General features: G+C 44.6%; 1 long non-coding RNA gene across 4 annotated transcripts in view; it reads right to left on the bottom strand.

The window, feature by feature from the left end:
* Positions 1 to 19,457, bottom strand: part of LOC134943532 (uncharacterized) — a 49,045-nt gene extending 29,588 nt beyond the window's left edge. Inside the window, exons 1-2 of one of the 4 annotated variants that reach the window (XR_010181592.1) lie at positions 19,379 to 19,457; positions 2,756 to 2,871 (exon numbers count right to left, since the gene is read on the bottom strand). This is a non-coding gene — a long non-coding RNA (uncharacterized LOC134943532). The other 3 variants (XR_010181594.1, XR_010181593.1, XR_010181595.1) reach the window with 3 other exon arrangements.
* Positions 19,458 to 20,079: the final 622 nt, after the last annotated feature.

The following is a 20,079-nucleotide window of genomic DNA, read 5'->3' as shown; positions in this document are numbered from 1 at the left end:
AGTTGGCGCTACGCCGCGTGTGTGATGAGTTCTCAGTTTTCCCCACAGCCAGGCCCCCATGAAAGGTAGGCTGTCGGAAGTACGTGTCGGTGAGTACCACAAGGTTGAAACAGTATTACGGTGTTATGCTATAACCTCTGTATAAGTGTCTCTCCGTCATAAAGCGTAAGCAGCGCCACGTCCCGTGGGCTGTGTTGTGTGTTCTCTTACAGGAGCAAAGAAGAAGGGCCAGTCATCTGGCGGAAGCCAAGTATATAGCTGGTGAGCATAAAGGTGTTTCGTGTGTGTTCGTGGTGTACGTTGCCCCTCCCCCACTTCCCCTTTGGGCGTTTTCGTTCAGGGTCGCCCCTGGTGCTCCGCACCACTACGGGGGCACCCAGTCTGAGGCCACAAGTGCCAATGATGACCCTTCACTGAGCCCAGTGTAGGCCACCCCAGCGTAGTGTGCCCCCCCCCCCATTCGTTTCAGGTGACCCAGGAAGTTCTTCTCCGTGTCTGAACGTGTGCCAGTATCGTCTGAGCTACCTCGACGGACTGAAGGTGGAGGACGGGAGGCGTGAGGTACGTAGGCCTGGTAAGTGAGCGATCCGAACTTTGTTCCCCAGGGCCCCACCCCCGTGCCTCTTACAGTAGGACTCGGAGAGGAGGACAGTAGTCATCCCATCATCCTGCTGCCTGAGCCTGCCCTTCAGAATGTGAGTGTGAGACTCACTCACTGTCTCTCAGTCTCTGTGTGCACCAGGGCAAAGTTCAGGCCAGGCTGGGGTGGGGGTTGGGATATAAATTTGGCACAATAAAATAAAGGTTTATTATTATTATTATTATTATTATTATTATTACTATCTATATATATATATATATATATATATATATATATATACATACATAAATAACTGGCGCTCAGAGACAGCAAAATGATTCAAAAGCAATATGTAATATCCATGTCAAGAATGGATATTACATATTGCTTTTGAATCATTTTGCTGTCTCTGAGTGCCAGTTATTTTTATTTATTTATATATATATTTATTTATTTATTTATTCTTTTATAATATTCTTGTGGACTGGCACTCCGGTGCCCTCTGACTGGATAGGCGGGGCTAGGCACGTCCAGTAGGTGGGGCTAGGCACGCCACTCCAGTCGTGCACACCCTAATAAAATGTGCTGCATTATACGTGCATCAACTTTATCCTTGGTGCAGAAAACAGGTGTGATTCAGCGTAGCCCCTAATTCTGTTGATATGCACTCTGTAGACAAATCTTTTTTAAAGTGGCAATCATTTACATGGCAAAATAAACATGGTTTTGCCATGTAAATGATTATCGCGTTAAAAAAATAGGAGTACTCTACATTCCCCAAAGATTGTACATTATTTGGATGGCATACTTTTTTTACAATATTAAATATACTGGATTACTTACTTTCCAACCACTTCAACTTACCTTTAAAAAAAAAAAAATTGCAGAAATTATAAATTTGAATGTATATAAATTATTTTTCCTTATAGTTTTATGTTTTGCTGTTATTAACATTCCTTGTTTAAATGGAATAATCAATTATACATTTAGATGTTAGTGGTTAATCATTTTGATGCAGAGGGTAAGACTGCATAGCATTTGTCACCATAAAGATGGAAGATATAGGGGCATGTTCGGACTGGCCCACAGGGGTACCATGGAAACCACCGGTAGGCCCTATTGCCTGAGGGCCCACTCCTTCCGCTAGGGATCAGGTTCTCTTGTATTATACATGGTAGATATGTTGCATTACACTGCACTAAACTATTGTGTATTTCAAGCCTCTGTGGAGGCTGGCCACCCCCCCTTGTAGGCTGGCCACACCCCTAAGTATGGGCCCCTATAACTGCATTCCCCAGGTCGGCCCTTCATGCCCCAGTCCGACACTGTATAGGGGTATATTCAATTAAAGTCAGATCCATTCCCACATGCATACCGACAAGGGCTAATCAATGATCTGCCAAATCCGACAGGATTTGGCCGTTCCTGACCATCTCAATCCGAATTTTAAAAAAGTCGGATTGAGATGAGGGAGTTGAGAGGAGGAGCTGGGAAGACAGCGAGAGCAGCGAGGAGACGGGGGAGAGCAGCGGCTACAGCAGCGTAGCGCCGTAGCAGGAGGACGAGGCACCGCCGCCAGACCTCACGGCAGTGTCCACCCAGCTCCAGCAAGCGGGACCTCGCTTGCTGGAGCTGGGTGGATGCTGCCGTGAGCAGTGGCGTTGCCACATCCTCCTGCTAACGCTGCTGCAGGCGCTGCTCTCCCCCGTTTCCCCGTTGCTCTCCCCCGTCTCCTCCTCTCAGCTCCCTCATCTCAATATGACTTTTTTTAAATTCGGATTGAGATGGTCGGAAAGGGTCCAAAACCTGTCGGATTTGGCCCTGTTTCCGACAGAAGCACGCGGATCGCGGCTATTCCACCGATCCACGTGCTTTGCGACAAGTCGGAATTCCCTACTTGTCAGATAATTTTGGGGTGTATTGAATAGGTCGGAACCCCTTCTGACCTAAAAAAGTAGAAAACTGCTGTCTTTCCGACAGACGGCAGATTTCGACTGCAATTTAATATACCCCATAGAATCATCAGCATGTCAATTACTTTAAGCTGAAAATCACACAGGTTTCTTTATCAGATTTTTTTTAAAAATCCATTTTTTTAATGGTGGACAATTGCACACCTGTTTTAGATAAGTAATAATTATATTTTCTATGGCAAGAGACTGGAGAATGACCAACCTGTTTTTAATTAACAAAGGCATCAGACATCTATTCCATGATCCTATGCCTTGTTGTTTATTTTGTGTTCTTTGCAGCCGGTTCCTGCTCTGTTAACTGTTCTCCACTTTGAGTCCCTAGATGACAAATTAAATGAACCATTTAATTAACGAGTCAGTACGCTTGATGAGTTTGAGAAAACTTTCTTTTATTAGTGATGAGAGTGCAATTAAGGACATGTTGCACAGGCTAACGACTTTAATACAAACAAATTGCATGTAATTAAGTTGAATTTTGTTGAAGTATAAGGGGACCTGCAACACTGTTAGTTACTGGACCTCCTGGGGTTTGCCAGCATGCCGATAAAGTCACCACGGTGATTGCTGACATCTTAACCACTTAGCTGGTGATTAAAAAGCACCACAACCACAGTGTGGATTATTCTAAAGTGGATTATTCTTATGTGGCAACAAAAAACTTAAAACAATTAATTCAAATGACCATTGGGAAAAAGTATTATTTTATATTAGTTGTTTGAGAGTAATTTCATAATGTACATGAGATAATGTATCACCCTACTGTCAATTATATCAATTAGAAGTATATAATAAATAAATCATAAATAAATCCATTAGTTGTCGACCAATTGACTGCCGACTTATTGACTGTTGATCTATCATCCAGAACCCCTTCAATATACAGATGTAGCCACCTTTATCTTGACTGTTTCTCCGCCGAGACGGGCGTTTAGCCACGCTAAGGCGATAGCTGAGTTTAATCACAGGCAGGCGCGTTGAGACGATCTAGATCAGGCCTGGCCAACCTGTGGCTCTCCAGATGTTGTGAAACTACACATCCCAGCATGCCCTGCCACAGTTTTAGCATTCCCTAATGGCAAACCTGTGGCAAAGCATGATGGGACTTGTAGTTTTACAACAGCTGGAGAGCCACAGGTTGGCCAGGCCTGATCTAGATACTCATCATGCATTACACATCTCCACCACTGTGTGGCTAATGCTCCACTAATCCAGTACTTTCGATCGTACAGTATAGCGGCGGATTGATCTACAGCTCTGGCAATACTGTAGGCGTAACGGGAGGCGGTGGAAAAAGTATGGAGTACAGTACTGTATGTGTATGGAGACGCAACTACAGTAATTGTGTAAAAGGAAGAATGTACAGTACAATGTATAAACACCGTGCTTTTAAAATATATGAGCGTCTGAGTTCGCTAATGCATAATGGGAATGGAGGACTAGCAGAAGGCGGAGGAAAACACCGTGCTTTACAAATGCGAGCGTCCGAGTCCTCTAAGGCATAAACCAACAGCAATGGGGCGGGGGCCGGGCGCTGTTTGCAGTACTTTCACACATGAAATTAGAAATCTCTCATGAGGCGTCGTGGGCTAGGGGTGAAGGCTCCCACCTCCCTCACTGGGGGTCCAGGGTTCGAGACATGATGTGCTTTCTTTCTTTTTTTTTTTTTTTTCTGTAATAATGCACTGTATTATTTTATTTACATTGTAAGACAGTCAATGGAAGGATGCACACAGGTTTCACATAAATCAAAGTACATCTGCAGGAGCGATTCTTTACGCTAAATGCACCCAAACAGCGTGAATGAAATGAGTGTATTCTGACGCTACCAACTAAGCAAAACAGTACTGTAGATCTTCAGCGTTTGTGCATTGCACAGGACCTGAATTTCCTCCCTGTGCAGGCCCCCAGGGGGGAAGGGCGATGGGGGTAGGGGGGAGACGATGGAAAATACTGTGCCTTTGAAATGCAATTACAGTACATGAGCGTCCGAGTACACTACGGCATACTGTAAACCAACACCAATGGGAAGGAAGTGCCAACCTTATTTTTAATGTGTTCCCGTGACATTCACTTTAACATTTTTTTTTTTCTCTCCAATACAGTACATCCAATGGAAGGATGCACACAGGTTTCACATAAATCAAAGTACATCTGCAGGAGCGATTCTTTACGCTAAATGCAACCTACAGTACGGTACTGTAAGTGAGCAAAATAGTACTACAGTGGGCGTTTGTGTATTGCACATGACCTGCATTCCCTCCCTGTCTACTGCATGATCTGTGCAGGCTCCCATGGGGGAAGGGCAACAGGCTAGCAGGAGGCGGAGGAAAACACCGTGCTTTACAAATGCGAGCGTCCGAGTCCTCTAAGGCATAAACCAACAGCAATGGGGCGAGGGCCGGGCGCTGTTTGCAGTACTTTCACACATGAAATTAGAAATCTCTCATGAGGCATCGTGGGCTAGGGGTGAAGGCTCCCACCTCCCTCACTGGGGGTCCAGGGTTCGAGACATGATGTGCTTTCTTTCTTTTTTTTTTTTTTTTCTGTAATAATGCACTGTATTATTTTATTTACATTGTAAGACAGTCAATGGAAGGATGCACACAGGTTTCACATAAATCAAAGTACATCTGCAGGAGCGATTCTTTACGCTAAATGCACCCAAACAGCGTGAATGAAATGAGTGTATTCTGACGCTACCAACTAAGCAAAACAGTACTGTAGATCTTCAGCGTTTGTGCATTGCACAGGACCTGAATTTCCTCCCTGTGCAGGCCCCCAGGGGGGAAGGGCGATGGGGGTAGGGGGGAGACGATGGAAAATACTGTGCCTTTGAAATGCAATTACAGTACATGAGCGTCCGAGTACACTACGGCATACTGTAAACCAACACCAATGGGAAGGAAGTGCCAACCTTATTTTTAATGTGTTCCCGTGACATTCACTTTAACATTTTTTTTTTTCTCTCCAATACAGTACATCCAATGGAAGGATGCACACAGGTTTCACATAAATCAAAGTACATCTGCAGGAGCGATTCTTTACGCTAAATGCAACCTACAGTACGGTACTGTAAGTGAGCAAAATAGTACTACAGTGGGCGTTTGTGTATTGCACATGACCTGCATTCCCTCCCTGTCTACTGCATGATCTGTGCAGGCTCCCATGGGGGAAGGGCAACAGGCTAGCAGGAGGCGGAGGAAAACACTGTGCTTTACAAATGCGAGCGTCCGAGTCCTCTAAGGCATAAACCAACAGCAATGGGGCGAGGGCCGGGCGCTGTTTGCAGTACTTTCACACATGAAATTAGAAATCTCTCATGAGGCATCGTGGGCTAGGGGTGAAGGCTCCCACCTCCCTCACTGGGGGTCCAGGGTTCGAGACATGATGTGCTTTCTTTCTTTTTTTTTTTTTTTTCTGTAATAATGCACTGTATTATTTTATTTACATTGTAAGACAGTCAATGGAAGGATGCACACAGGTTTCACATAAATCAAAGTACATCTGCAGGAGCGATTCTTTACGCTAAATGCACCCAAACAGCGTGAATGAAATGAGTGTATTCTGACGCTACCAACTAAGCAAAACAGTACTGTAGATCTTCAGCGTTTGTGCATTGCACAGGACCTGAATTTCCTCCCTGTGCAGGCCCCCAGGGGGGAAGGGCGATGGGGGTAGGGGGGAGACGATGGAAAATACTGTGCCTTTGAAATGCAATTACAGTACATGAGCGTCCGAGTACACTACGGCATACTGTAAACCAACACCAATGGGAAGGAAGTGCCAACCTTATTTTTAATGTGTTCCCGTGACATTCACTTTAACATTTTTTTTTTTCTCTCCAATACAGTACATCCAATGGAAGGATGCACACAGGTTTCACATAAATCAAAGTACATCTGCAGGAGCGATTCTTTACGCTAAATGCAACCTACAGTACGGTACTGTAAGTGAGCAAAATAGTACTACAGTGGGCGTTTGTGTATTGCACATGACCTGCATTCCCTCCCTGTCTACTGCATGATCTGTGCAGGCTCCCATGGGGGAAGGGCAACAGGCTAGCAGGAGGCGGAGGAAAACACCGTGCTTTACAAATGCGAGCGTCCGAGTCCTCTAAGGCATAAACCAACAGCAATGGGGCGAGGGCCGGGCGCTGTTTGCAGTACTTTCACACATGAAATTAGAAATCTCTCATGAGGCATCGTGGGCTAGGGGTGAAGGCTCCCACCTCCCTCACTGGGGGTCCAGGGTTCGAGACATGATGTGCTTTCTTTCTTTTTTTTTTTTTTTTCTGTAATAATGCACTGTATTATTTTATTTACATTGTAAGACAGTCAATGGAAGGATGCACACAGGTTTCACATAAATCAAAGTACATCTGCAGGAGCGATTCTTTACGCTAAATGCACCCAAACAGCGTGAATGAAATGAGTGTATTCTGACGCTACCAACTAAGCAAAACAGTACTGTAGATCTTCAGCGTTTGTGCATTGCACAGGACCTGAATTTCCTCCCTGTGCAGGCCCCCAGGGGGGAAGGGCGATGGGGGTAGGGGGGAGACGATGGAAAATACTGTGCCTTTGAAATGCAATTACAGTACATGAGCGTCCGAGTACACTACGGCATACTGTAAACCAACACCAATGGGAAGGAAGTGCCAACCTTATTTTTAATGTGTTCCCGTGACATTCACTTTAACATTTTTTTTTTCTCTCCAATACAGTACATCCAATGGAAGGATGCACACAGGTTTCACATAAATCAAAGTACATCTGCAGGAGCGATTCTTTACGCTAAATGCAACCTACAGTACGGTACTGTAAGTGAGCAAAATAGTACTACAGTGGGCGTTTGTGTATTGCACATGACCTGCATTCCCTCCCTGTCTACTGCATGATCTGTGCAGGCTCCCATGGGGGAAGGGCAACAGGCTAGCAGGAGGCGGAGGAAAACACCGTGCTTTACAAATGCGAGCGTCCGAGTCCTCTAAGGCATAAACCAACAGCAATGGGGCGAGGGCCGGGCGCTGTTTGCAGTACTTTCACACATGAAATTAGAAATCTCTCATGAGGCATCGTGGGCTAGGGGTGAAGGCTCCCACCTCCCTCACTGGGGGTCCAGGGTTCGAGACATGATGTGCTTTCTTTCTTTTTTTTTTTTTTTTCTGTAATAATGCACTGTATTATTTTATTTACATTGTAAGACAGTCAATGGAAGGATGCACACAGGTTTCACATAAATCAAAGTACATCTGCAGGAGCGATTCTTTACGCTAAATGCACCCAAACAGCGTGAATGAAATGAGTGTATTCTGACGGACTGTGCATCTTCGGTATTTGTGTATAGCATAAGACCTGTGAAGGCTCCCTGGAGGGAAGGGCGTAGGGCAAGACAGTGGAAAATACTGTGGTCAAAGAAAGGGCATATTTAAAACTAAGGGAAACTGTCACAAAGTACAGTAACTACAGTACTGTACGTTGAATGCCTGGAACGCACGACGTCTGAGACGCACGACGTCTGAGACGCACGACGTCTGGATCGCTCATTGAGCATAAGCATAAGCTGGGAGTTCACGGTCGGCGGCCATTTTGTCAGGTTGCTAAGCGATCCAGCTCGGTATACCGTAATGTGCATAGACCTCGCTTATCCCAATGTAATTGAGCTAGGGGATTGTGACGCTCCTTCAGCATTGCCCCCTGAACTGTGAAATGTATGCCATATTGTATCTCACTACATATCCGAGCGCTGCCACGTGCTGGGAGTTCACGGTCGGCGGCCATGTTGTCAGGTTGCTAAGCGATCCAGCTCGGTATACCGTAATGTGCATAGACCTCGCTTATCCCAATGTAATTGAGCTAGGGGATTGTGACGCTCCTTCAGCATTGCCCCCTGAACTGTGAAATGTATGCCATATTGTATCTCACTACATATCCGAGCGCTGCCACGTGCTGGGAGTTCACGGTCGGCGGCCATTTTGTCAGGTTGCTAAGCGATCCAGCTCGGTATACCGTAATGTGCATAGACCTCGCTTATCCCAATGTAATTGAGCTAGGGGATTGTGACGCTCCTTCAGCATTGCCCCCTGAACTGTGAAATGTATGCCATACTGTATCTCACTACATATACGAGCGCTGCCACGTGCTGGGGGTTCACGGTCGGTGGCCATTTTTAGTGTGCATAGAACTCGCTTATCCACATAGGCCCCTGTGTTTTTAACTACTATATTGAGATGCACATTTCTAGGCCTACAGTATTTAATATACAGTAAGCAGCATTGTTGTTAGGCAATAATTGAAGAATTTACATACAGTACTGACATGTACTGTATGTAATGCTTGTACATCATGTCAGTCGACCCTTATGCTGTACACTACTGTAAGTCTCACAGGGCCCATGCACTTCCAAGGAGGGTTATTTACTGTACTGTATCTGTTTCATACAGGAAACTAATTGCAGTCCATAACACTGAAGTTGTATTTTCAGTACTGTACAGTATACAATACTTAAATTTGAACATCAGGTACTGGATAGTAAACATGTACAGTATTAACTTCTATCATAAAACTCTTATGCATTTTCAGATGTGTAAATTTTAGACTACAGTATTCACAAATGTTTTCTCTCCATACAGGAATTATAGTTGGACAACATGCCAGTAACTATCAACAAAACGATGAGCAAGATAATCGCCAACATGAAAAAAGAAAATAAAACCATCAAAGAGATCCATGCATGGCTCAAGGAAAGTGGCATTATAGTCACTTTAGAAACGGTGCGCTATCATGCATTCGAGAGAACAACGCCCAGATTTGTATTTCCTACAAAATGCACATGGTACGTACTGTACACTACTGTAATGTTTAAATGACTTGCTTTATACCATAAACAATTTTTTTGAAATAAAATAAAAACTTCATCAATTGTAACTGTGATTGTGCTGTTCATGAATTCATATTTTTCATACTGTATTGTACTGTAGGAGAGTGCAACAAATTGTGGAGGAACTAACTCGTGAGGATGATGAGCGTACTGCTCTGCAAATAAAACGAATTCTCCATTCCAAGTATGACCTGGACATATCGGCCACCAGCATCAGAAGGATGCGACGGAAAATGGGATGGACCTTTGGCGCAACAAGGTAAAATACTGAAAGCAGTATAAACCATACAGTAAATGCACTGTTAATAATCCCTTGATACGTGATATAATAATGCCATAAATCATTATACAGAGTGTGTACTTTATACTATATACAGTATGTGTGTGTGTATATACTGTATATATTCTATCCCAAAAGAGATACCTACTGTATAGGCACTCAGAGACAGCAATGAAGCATTGCCGGCTTATTGTGATGATTACATACTGTATACTGTGTGTGTGTGTTTGTGTGTATGTACAGTATGTATATATATATTACTCTGTATGTAACTTAATGTACTGTATGTACAGTTTAATGTATACAGTAGGTATATAATACAGTATACTGCACATACAGTCTACTGTATATACAGTAATCTGTAAATCTGTAATTTCATAACTGTATCTGATTTCATTATTTTTGGCTCTTCACAGGATATCTCCAATGATAAGAGATGTGAATAAAGAAAAGAGAGTGGAACAGGCACGGCGATGGATTGAGAGTGGTGAAACATTTGATGATGTCATTTTCACAGATGAATCGTCTGTTGCCCTTGAGCGGTTCTCCAGAATGTCATTCAGGAAACGTAACCATATCTCTTTAAAACCACGCCCAAAGCATCCATTGAAAGTCCATGTATGGGGAGGCATATCACGATTAGGAGCTGGTCCCCTATTATTTTTCGAAGGTACAGTACTATACTTTATTCTGTGCCTGTGTTCTGTAAAAATACATGTTGTACTGTAGAGTACGTGTAACTGCACAATAAAAGGAGTTGCTTATTAATGAACAACATTTTTTGATTTCTGTAGGAATCATGGATAAGAAATATTTCCAAGAAACAATAGTAGAGAAATGTATGGTGCCATTTGTGAATAAATATTACCCAACTCACCATAGGATATTCCAAGACAATGATCCTAAACACTCCGCCTCAGCCAAATTTATGGAAGAGAAAGGTATGAATTGGGAACGCACACCACCAGAGTGAGTATTCTTTCAACAGTGTACAAGTAAAATTTTGGATAGCACTCTAGTACTGTAAAAAAAAAATTTGTTTAATAAACAGTACAATATTGTATGTTTAATTTTCTCTATTTACTGTAATGTAATTAATTTTTTCTATACGCTTTTTTTTTATTTTTATATAGATCACCAGACATGAACCCAATCGAATTAGTGTGGGCTCAATTGAAGAGGTACGTTAGGAGTGTTGCAAAGCCAACAACAAAACAGCAACTGGTGGATGGGATAAAGAAATTTTGGCTAGAAGTACTCACACCTGAACATTGTAATAATTATATAAATCACCTGTATAAAGTATTACCTGTTGTAGTTGAAAGAAATGGTCAAGCCACAAATATGTAGTTCTGTATTTTCTGTTTAAAATTTTAAATTGGTGCATTATTAAAAAAAATGATAAAATTGCCTTTGTCTGATTATTGCATAAACTAATGTAGAATATTATACAGTAGTAATGTTATTGATGTGTACTGTATGAACAGTTATTTTCAGTTTTATAAGTCCTGAATAAGAGTACTGTACATTTTGATCAGTGCAGTACATGGAATCGGATGTTGTAATACTTTATTTTTACATTAATATTGATGTTTTTCCAATAAATATTCAATTTTACAGTATGGTACGGTACAGTACATGAGGGTACCTGTACAGTATGATACGTCATTATGGGGGAGAAATACTGTATCCACTAAATGTACAGTAAAATGTTTTTTTCTTATTACAAACACACAAATGCATCTCAGATGGAAATATGCTATACACAGCAGACAGCTTATGGTGACAGAACTTCCCTACTGTATCCCCACCCATAGTCGTGGTATATTTTAGATTGCCTAATGAGACACTCCTGCAGCATTGCCAATGATTCATGTAAAACCTGTGTGCAAACAGTATCTGTATTGAATGCAAAGTACAGTAAGAGTACAGTATACAGTATTATCAGAGCCAAACCTGACCAACATGATGCCCTAGGCTAGATTTTGGCTGATGCCCTCTTGCACAGATGCTACGTAGTTCCGCCTCTAACCCTGCACCCCTTTCCCAGCACCATCACCCATTTTGGCGCTCCTACCCCCTATAATCTAAATAAGAACAATGTGCACATTTAGTGCCAGCCCAAAACAGTGTACAGTATGTTCTTGCTGGGAAGGGGCATGGTAACACAATAATACCCGAAGATGAAATGACACAACACAGTACTGCAACTTTATTCACATTATATCATGCAGTGGTGTCTCTTATTCTCATGACATCATATCATAGTACCACATTACTCCTAACAGTAATGCCCCTTATTCACATTACACCCCACCACATTCATCTTTATTTACATTAGACAACAGGTTCTCAAACTCAGTCCTCAGGACCCCACACAGTGCAGGTTTTGCAGGTCTCACAGAATCACAAGTGAAAAAATTAGCTCCACCTACTGTATGGACCTTCTAAAATGTGTCAGTTAGTAATGAATACATCTGTGCACTTGCTGGTTTACCTGCAAAACATGCACTGTGTGGGGTCCTGAGGACCAAGTTTGAGAACCACTGCATTAGACCATGCAGTAGTGCCCTTTCCTTATGTTACACCAGAAAATATTGTAGTACACCTTATACACATACAGTACAGTAATGCCACACATTAGTAATGCATTTCATATTTAAATTTTCTGATTTAATTTCATAGAGCCGCAGTCACTCACAGAATATAGGCATGTACTGTAGCATCTCATTTTATTCTGCAGAAGCTGATTATTCCCGTTTGGCTAGTTTGCCGCCTCTGTACAGTATATCACAATAGAAAAAAGTTATAGTGTCAGTGAAAAAAGCACCTCATGACAGATACTGTACACAAGCTCATGTCTAAATACTGTATACTGTAAGCAGTGACATTAAGGGGTACAGTACTGTATATGCAATTGCAGTCGAATTCCGGAAGGAATACGGAAAAAATGGACACGGGATCCCCCATCTTTTTAGAACCAGCACCGGGCTCTGCGCCTGGTCCTGGTGCAAAAAATAAGGGGGACAAAAAAAGCGTAGGGGTTCCCCATATTTTTTGAATCAGCACTGGGCTCCACTAGCTGGACAGATAATGCACAGCCGGGGGAGACTTTTATACCGGTCCCTGCGGCCATGGAATTAAATACCCAACTAGTCACACCTGGCCGGAGTACCCTGGAGGAGTGGGGGCCACTTAAATCAAGGGGACCCCCCTCCAGCCACTCGATTATCTCTATCACCCCTGTGTATTGTAGCTAGGGGATTGTGACGCTCCTTCAGCATTGCCCCGTAGCCTGCAAAATCTGTGCTGTTATTTGCTCCATAGCTGAGTGCCTCCTAGGAGCTACTGTAGGAGTCACAGGCGGTAGCCATTTCAATTGAGTCTGCCCTGCTATAGAATTGTACAGGTATGTGTACATTACCGTACGGTGCATAGAACCTTTACAGTAGAAACTCTCCTGCAGCTTTGGCCTGCTTTACTGTATGTACTGTAAAACTTGTGTTTTGTCAGTTTGCTATGCGACCGAGCCCGGTGTAACGTACAGTACTGTAATGTGCATAGACCTCGCTTACAGTATCTCTGTGTATTTTGGCTAGGGGATTGTGACGCTCCTTCAGCATCGCCCCGTAGCCTGCACAGCTTATGCCATTTCTCATTCCATACCCAACTGCTGCATGCCACGAGGTGGGGGTTCAGGAGGTGGGGGTTCATGGGTAGTGGTCGTTTTGACAGTGTGCTATGCGATTGAGTCCGGTGTACCGTAATACTGTATGCAATCCTACAGTGGCTTATCCCTCCCCTGTGTATTTTGGCTAGGGGATTGTGACGCTCCTTCAGCATTGCCCCATAACCTGCACAAGGGTTCAGGGGCGGCGGCCATTTTGCCAGTGTGCTACAGTATGTCATCGAGTCCGGTGTACCATAATATGCATACTGTGTATTTTAGCTAGGGGATTGTGACGCTCCTTCAGCATTGCCCCATAGTCTGTACAATCTGGACTATTACTTGCTCCGTAGCCTAGGGCCTCTGTGGGGCAAGGAGTCATAGGTGGTAGCCATTTCTATTCAGTCTGCCCAGCTACAGAATTGTATGTGTACTGTGTACGGAGCATAGTACCTTAACCTGCATAGAACCTGCACATTATGGTACACCGGACTCGATCGCATAGAACCGCTCATGCAGCTACTGTATGCCCTGGTTTACAGTATGTGAATAAAAAAAATAATAAAGTGTCTGAAAAAAACTACAGTAACATGCATTCGTACTTAAGGAATCGAACCCTGGACTCTGAGTATAGGAAGCGAAACACTTCACCACTTCGCCGCAGACAAATGTATAAATCCGTTGGTTTTGATTATGCTGTAATGGCTACGGGATTAGGACGATAACATACTGTAGAAAATTCCTAATCTTGAGAGGCAATAGTGAACTTGTAACACACATCCATTTGCGACAGTGTACACTACTGGTTTTACAGTACTGTGTTTTGTCTGCGGGACTTGGACGCTCACATACAGTATTCATAAAGTATTGTAGATGGATCATATACTGTATGCTGTACTACTGTATTTGCGTCGGTGTCGTACTGTATATACAGTACTGTATTAAATAATGCAGCGTAATGAGTACAGTATTTGCTGTATGCAGCGTAATGAGACGCCTTAGTAAAGTAGTCCTTATTATGTATGTCAGTATTGTATTTTACGGGAGACCACACGCATGCGCAGTGGTGATTGTAAAAAGCGACATCTGGTGGCTGATCGCAGGTATTACACGTAAAGGTAACGCCAAACGTCAAATGTCTGTCTCCGTGCGATTAGATAGCCTCTCTGTGGCTAGGCGCGCCTCGCTACGCCACAGTACGCTGCGTATGGTCGAACGGGACAACCGCCGCGGCCACTCAAGATAAAGGTGGCTACATCTGTAGTCTTACTACCAAGTACAGTTTCAGATTTAAATGTTTGTCCTTGTCAATTTTTTTTCCTGAAAAGGTTCCTACACCAGACAACTCATCTGTTGATATATATTTATGGAATTCTTTAACAGTATTTGCACTGAAAAATATTTAGTGATGAGAACTTAAAATCTTACCATTACCAAATTTCATAACCATGTGCAGTAAACGTCATCAGTGTGACAGTAGAGTTGAGAAAAACTCAGTAGTAAAGTCCCCTTAAAATGTAGAGAAGTATGGGGCAGATGTGTGCAGATCATTTTTATAATGAAGTCTAAAAAGCAGTTTAGACTATCAACATGGTAGAAGGTGATACTGGTTCCAGGGGTACACCCAGGGCCGGTTCTATACCTTGTGAGGCCCAGAGCCTAGTTTCCTGCCCTCCCCCCAGTCAAAACAGGGTTAGTGTGTGCCAAGAAATAGGGGTGTGACTTCATGGGGAAGGGGTGTGGTTACAGAATAGTACCAATTTAACATGACACCGCACAGTAGTGTCCATCAGTCACATCACACCACACAGTAATACCCCTTATACACATAACGCCAGGTAGAGCCACTTATACAACACAGGGGAAAAAAGGCAGGGGGGAAAAAAACCTGATTCATGCCCTTTAAAGTGTTTGTTATTTTTCCTCCTTATAGTAATGAGATCCTTACACATTATGCCACACCATAATGTCCATTATACTTTATTCCACACACCATAATGCCCATTACACATTATCCGATACACCATAAAGCCTATTACAACTTATGCCACACACTGTAACGCCTATTACAACTTATGCCACACACCGTAATGCCCATTACATCTTATGCCATTACATGTTATGCCACGCACCATAATTCCCATTACACACAGTTATGCCCCTGACACCAGTTTATGCTCCACACAAAATAGTCTGTTTCAAATTATGCCCCACAGTAAAGCTTCTAATTACTTTTAAATTACATGCTCATTGCCAGGGGTCTCATGCTCATTGCCAAGGGTTTCCTGCTCTGGGTTCTATGCTCGTTGCCAGGGGTCTCATGCTTGTTGCCAAGGGTTTCCTTCCCTGTGTTCCATGCTCATTGCCAGGGGTTCCTGCTCATTGCCACAGGGTTCATGTGCATTGCCACAGGGTTTCACACTGCCCACACACTGCCTGCTGTCACAAATGAGGGAGACAGTCAGATGCCAGAGGAGAGCAGAGATCTAGAGCATCTAGAGAGCAGGGAGACAGATGCTAGAGGTCAAGTGGGACCTCTAGCATCTGACTGTCTCCCTTAATGGTGTCTACAGCATCGGGCACCCACACAGCCCACGGCACCTGCTGCAGTTTGTGTGCAGGTGGTGGGCACCTGCGGAGTGACTGTGACCGTGCCCTCAGGCTGCTGATCCCGGGTGGCTGCCATGCTTGCCCACACCTAAAACTGCTCCTGGATACACTCTAGAGGTAGGTGCAGAGTATGTTCATTTAACTGTACATCATACCTCCCAATTATCAAGCTTTCATTGAGAAAGTCCCACTTTTTGGGCACTTACCAGCTATCGCACCCACTGACTGCACTCAAAGAGGAAAAATATAATAGCCTGCAAGCACAGGCATTTCTAGAGAGGAGGGGACCCGTGTGTAGACTCCGTGTGTGGGCCTCCTCCTCTCCTGTAGCTGTCACCGCCGCTGTTAGCGCTCTCAGCACTGAGACTCTGGCACAGTGCCACAGTCTACAGCGCATGCGCAGGACTCTGAAAAAATGGCCGCAGCACCATTTTTTCAGAGTCCTGCACATGCGCTGTAGACTCTGGCACTGTGCCAGAGTCTCTAGTGCTCAGTGCACTAGCAGCGGCGGTAACGGCTACGGGAGAGGAGGGGGTCTACACACAGTCACTGATGGACGCTGGAAAGGTGAGTATAGAAGAAATGGGTGCAGTGTGTGCGGTGTTGGCCCCCTCTGGACCCAGGAGACCGTGTGCACTGCACACACTGAACCCATTATAGATACACCACTGCCTACAAGTTTTTCTGTCAGTTTTACACATACAGTACAGTAGGTATGTGCTCCTGTCAATGCATTTGGCACTGTGAAAAAACAGTATTCAGTACTGCCATGTACTCTTCTCAAATATAAAAAGATGGGTCGAGGACAAGTTATCGGAGTAAAAGAGACCAGTAGCAAGAACTATAAGTTGCCAACATCTGCATATTGAGATTACATCTTAAAGTTATGATTAACCTCAAAAGTTCTGCATTGTGTCAACATCCAGGATACTGGCAGATCCCATTCTCAAACTCAGTCTGATGAGCACACCCTCAGCATGGGCATATTTCTTTCCAGTTTGTGTTTTGTTTTTTTAAATGTGCCTCGTGTTGTCATGGCTATTGTCAATCAATGTAATACAGTATAAGGCCTATCTGGGTGAGGCTCAAAGTTCCTGTCTACATGTTACCCTCTGTATCTTTTCTTGAAGGTAAACATGCATACCTCTCAACTGTTCCAAATTTAGCAGGACAGTCCCGCTAATTGGACACTGTCCCGCTGCCCCACCTGCTGGATGCAGTGTCCCGCGGGCAGGGGAAAGGAGGGCAGTTGGGAGAGCCAGTGATCACCACTGCTCTGCTCGGCAAAGCAGCCGGTGATCTATCAGTGCAAGAAGGGAAGCCGGGGGCTGCCAGCCACTCAGGGAGCGCTGAGCATGCCCCCAAAATATAAAAAATGGGGGTTGCGGCACTAGGCTACGCCCCTCAACTCAATGTCCCACCCCTCCATTTGAAGCTCTGCCCCCTTTCCAGGGCGCATGTCCCTATTTAGAAGGGATGGAAGTTGGAAGGTATTGTAACCCCTTTTCTGGGTAGTTCTCCTATCTGGTGAGGATAAAATGGTATTATAAGTGCCTCCACCCAAGCTAGTATCAGTAATATGGGCCCGCTTGGGAAAGCCCTATATATTTATTAAGCACTTTGTGCTTCTCCCTAAGTGGGTTAGCGATATACATTAATTACCCTACCTTTCACAGGAACGTAATAAACTACCTGACGTTGCATTCAGAATTCAGGTAAGTACCTCATTTTTAATCTCAAGGTAGATATCATGACATAAATATATGTGATAACAATACAATAATGGTGCTATCCCATCTTCCCTTTAAACCCCTTTCTAGTCCTATACAAAGTATAGTGCATGCCAGTGATGTGCGATGAGGTCAATGACTGGGGAGGCACTGGCTAACAAAACTGGATTTACTGTACACCAACATACAGCTTGGGGTGAGTAGGGGGTGTTCTCCTCTGTCCCCAACCCCCTAACCCTCCCTGCCCGTAGCCTAACCCTAACCTCCCCCTATAATGCCTAAACCTAACATTCCTGCGTCATTGCCTAAACCTGACCCTTTACTCCCCACAGCCTAATCCTGTCCATGGGTGCCTAACCCCTTCTCCCTGCAGCCTAATACATCCACAGGCAGCAGCTGAGGGCTGGAAAACAAAAGGCAGGAGCAGACAGTGACACGCAGCCTGCTCCTGCCGTAGCTCTGACCCTGACATCAGCAGCCTGACTCTACTGTACGTGGCTATAGCAGCCATGTGCAGGGAACCAGAGCCCCCTCCTCCCCGCCAACCCCCTATAATGGTGCTACACCAGCTAGAGATATGTGGAATTGTAAACCATGATGGCCTTACCTCACCATCTGTACCGCCGCGACCAGCACCTGGAGAGGGAGATCCACACTCAGCACTAGCAGTGACAGCAGGAAACAGTCACTGCTCAGTGCTGGAGCCGGTGACCAATCAAATCTGACTCATTGACAGGGGCATGCTCTGAGGTGGGATGCAGGCACGCCCGTCACTAAGGAAGATCTGATGGTGCCTCTACTCTATGTTTTTCAATCTGCTTTTCCTGCCCTCTGTTTGGACCCGCCCCCTGCTCGCCCTCAGCCTCAGGCACTTTACTATTGTCGGTGTGAGACAGCGCTCTCAACTGCCGCCCACCCGCATTTGGTTGTGTTTCCACAGCAAATATCATTAGCAAAATGCAAAGAGAATAATTATGACACAGAACGTGTTATAAATATCTTCTTTGTATTGCTTCAATCATTATGGCAGAGGAGGAACTGCCTCCCCTGACTGCACGTCCCTGGTATAGAGGTTGCTACTTGTAGGCAGGAGCCCCTCAGTGATACTCCCTCAACATCTGGGCTGCGCTGTTGCTAGTCTCTATCTGTGTATTATGTAGAATTACCAGTGGTGGTGGAGTGAGAAACATCAGGGACTGGTGAAATACAGAAAATATAGTCTATAATCAAGGCTGCAGGCACTGGAATTGCCTTGTCAGCCGTACAGTAGTGCTCACGCTATTCCAGCCAAGCCAAATAGCTCTGAGGGTGGATACTCCTCTCCTGTCACGCCCCCCAGCTGCACCTCTTGGCCAGAACCACCCTCCTCCGCCAAGCCGTTCCTATTATCTCCTCACATCCACTTTTGGATCCAGAGAGCAGCGCTGCTCACCAGCTCCAGCCAGACGCTGACACCGGTAATAACTTACTCCGATCCCCGCAGTATCGCTGCATAGCGCTGCCTCTCTCCCGTCACCAGCCCTCACTCTTCGCTGCCTGCCACCTGCTTGCCTCCGGAGGACCCCAGCGCGGTGCACCAACCTCCGTCACCACTCCACTGCCACCTCCAACCAGTGCCGATCACTCCGGTCCCATAGACACCTGCATCGGACACCTTACCTCCCCCAGTCTCTGCGCCTTGCTTCCCTCTCACTCCAGCTGCTGTGACACCAACCGCTCCTTTCAACTGCCACCTTCCTCCCTGCTTGCGGGCCCCTCTTACCCCTCCCATCAGCACGTGCTTGCACAAGCACCCCTTCACACACGCTCCACTAAGAGGCTCTAAAATTTCTAAAATATACCAGTTACCATACTTAGGATGTTTACAGTTACAGGATATACACTACATACAGGCCATTGCCTGGTAATCCCTTCTGACAACGCATTACAGTATGAACATGCCTTGGCTGCAATTTAATGATGTGTGAATATTTATGCTAGTGTAGGGACTTGCAGAGATTGGGGTTCCATGATGGAGGACTGGAGACTTAAGCGTTTACATCAAAGTATGAACAAATTCCAATGCTTATATGATTAGATACACACAGAATTAGAGCCATTGGTTAAAGCGCCAGTTAAAATGTGTGTTTCTGTTTTGTACTCATTAATATTGCTATGCAGCTATTACCATTTATAATGGGGATAACACATAGCGTGGGCATATTTCTTTCCTCTGTTGGTTTAGAAAAAAATTGCCTAGTGTTGTCATGGCTGCTGACAAATGTGTCCAATTACATCTTTGCCTCGATACAACATACGAGTCACAGGGTAGTGGGTGTGTGCGAACGCTCACACCTGCAAACCATAGGCACATTATTGTA

The sequence above is a fragment of the Pseudophryne corroboree genome, chromosome 7 (genome assembly GCF_028390025.1).
Source record: "Pseudophryne corroboree isolate aPseCor3 chromosome 7, aPseCor3.hap2, whole genome shotgun sequence".
Taxonomy (NCBI): Eukaryota; Metazoa; Chordata; class Amphibia; order Anura; family Myobatrachidae; genus Pseudophryne; species Pseudophryne corroboree.
The sequence above is the reverse complement of the archived record's forward strand: the minus strand, read 5'-3'. Positions and strand labels throughout refer to the sequence as shown.